Source organism: Tachysurus vachellii, chromosome 11 (assembly GCF_030014155.1).
Source record: "Tachysurus vachellii isolate PV-2020 chromosome 11, HZAU_Pvac_v1, whole genome shotgun sequence".
NCBI lineage: Eukaryota > Metazoa > Chordata > Actinopteri > Siluriformes > Bagridae > Tachysurus > Tachysurus vachellii.
In genome coordinates this window covers 515,001-517,500 of record NC_083470.1, presented here as the reverse complement: position 1 = coordinate 517,500, position 2,500 = coordinate 515,001, and the positions used below count along the sequence as shown (strand labels likewise).

The 2,500-nt window shown below is 39.2% G+C and overlaps 1 protein-coding gene across 1 annotated transcript in view; it reads left to right on the top strand.

Moving 5' to 3' along the window:
- The first annotated feature begins 455 nt into the window (after nucleotides 1-455).
- The window catches only part of ccdc124 (coiled-coil domain containing 124), a 12,425-nt gene continuing 10,380 nt past the window's right edge, over nucleotides 456-2,500 (top strand). The window contains exon 1 of the mRNA XM_060882115.1: nucleotides 456-553. The gene's annotated coding sequence lies outside the window, so the exon portion shown is untranslated. The remainder of the gene's footprint in view (nucleotides 554-2,500) is intronic.

Genomic DNA, 2,500 nt, shown 5'->3' with positions numbered 1-2,500 from the left:
AAAATATTTTATTAATGCCTAGTCGCAAGTGTAATTTATCACTCAACCACAAGATGGCATATCAACATATAAGTGCTTTATTTTCTATATTATTTTATCTTACTAAAATATCTACAAGTCATTTTACTCAAAATAAAATTGTTAATCTATTATTTCAATACGCAGTTTTTTGTTTTGTTATATAAGAAGTGTATAATAATTTAATCATTCCAGGGCTTTGGTAGTGGGTGTAGTTCTTTACTCAGCCACAAGATGGCGGCAGTACATGTAAAAGTCTAGCATTTTAACACATCTGTTTAGATTACTAAATAAATGCAACGAGTTATTTAGGTGATTTCAGATAAAATTTACTTTTCAGTGTCTTTAACATGATTTAATAAGACTTCGTATTATCGATAAAAAGAATTGTAATGCCCTGTTGAAGGCCACAGGTTGTAGTTTTATCACTCAGCCACCAGGAGGCGAAGGTGAACGTTAAAGCGCTAGAACCTTCTCGCACCAATTGGCGCAGAAGAAGAAGTAATATCACCCTAAAAGAGTGGAGCTACGACAGGTTTGTGACATTTATATTCACTTTTATTTCTCTTTTTATTTAATAATAATTTATAGAATTAACATTTAATATTCTGTATATTACAGTCTGTATTTGTTGCGTGTACTGAGCAGTAATGACACAGCACTATGTTGTTAGCCTGTTAGCACGTTAGCATCATTAATTTAATCTCAGAAACAAAATAAACAAAATTTTATCTTCAATAGATTTAAAATTTTCTGCACATTTTTTACCTTCGGGTTTAAATCTGAAGTGGGTTAGAAGTGGTGGAGAGATCAGACAGAATCAGACTGTGGAGAGATCAGACAGAATCAGACTGATAAAGAGAGATCAGACAGAATCAGACTGGTGGAGAGATCAGACAGAATCAGACTGTGTTGGAGAGATCAGACAGAATCAGACTGGTGGAGAGATCAGACAGAATCAGACTGTGTTGGAGAGATCAGACTGATAAAGAGAGATCAGACAGAATCAGACTCATAAAGAGAGATCAGACAGAATCAGACTGATAGAGAGATCAGACAGAATCAGACTCATAAAGAGAGATCAGACAGAATCAGACTGATAGAGAGATCAGACAGAATCAGACTGTGTTGGAGAGATCAGACAGAATCAGACTGTGGTGGAGAGATCAGACTGATAAAGAGAGATCAGACAGAATCAGACTGTGTTGGAGAGATCAGACAGAATCAGACTGATAAAGAGAGATCAGACAGATAAAATCAGACTGATAAAGAGAGATCAGACAATCAGACTGTGTTGGAGAGATCAGACAGAATCAGACTGTGTTGGACAGATCAGACAGAATCAGACTGATAAAGAGAGATCAGACAGAATCAGACTGTGTTGGAGAGATCAGACAGAATCAGACTGTGTTGGAGAGATCAGACAGAATCAGACTGTGTTGGAGAGATCAGACAGAATCAGACTGTGTTGGAGAGATCAGACAGAACCAGACTGTGTTGGAGAGATCAGACAGTATCAGACTGTGGTGGAGAGATCAGACAGAATCAGACTGATAAAGAGAGATCAGACAGAATCAGACTGGTGGAGAGATCAGACAGAATCAGACTGTGTTGGAGAGATCAGACAGAATCAGACTGGTGGAGAGATCAGACAGAATCAGACTGGTGGAGAGATCAGACAGAATCAGACTGGTGGAGAGATCAGACAGAATCAGACTGTGTTGGAGAGATCAGACAGAATCAGACTGGTGGAGAGATCAGACAGAATCAGACTGTGTTGGAGAGATCAGACAGAATCAGACTGGTGGAGAGATCAGACAGAATCAGACTGTGTTGGAGAGATCAGACTGATAAAGAGAGATCAGACAGAATCAGACTCATAAAGAGAGATCAGACAGAATCAGACTGGTGGAGAGATCAGACAGAATCAGACTGGTGGAGAGATCAGACAGAATCAGACTGGTGGAGAGATCAGACAGAATCAGACTGTGTTGGAGAGATCAGACAGAATCAGACTGGTGGAGAGATCAGACAGAATCAGACTGTGTTGGAGAGATCAGACAGAATCAGACTGGTGGAGAGATCAGACAGAATCAGACTGTGTTGGAGAGATCAGACTGATAAAGAGAGATCAGACAGAATCAGACTCATAAAGAGAGATCAGACAGAATCAGTCTGATAAAGAGAGATCAGACAGAATCAGACTCATAAAGAGAGATCAGACAGAATCAGACTGATAAAGAGAGATCAGACTGATAAAATCAGACTGATAAAGAAAGATCAGACAGAATCAGACTGTGGTGGAGAGATCAGACTGATAAAGAGAGATCAGACAGAATCAGACTGTTGGAGAGATCAGACAGAATCAGACTGATAAAGAGAGATCAGACAGAATCAGACTGATAAAATCAGACTGATAAAGCGAGATCAGACAATCAGACTGTGTTGGAGAGATCAGACAGAATCAGACTGTGTTGGAGAG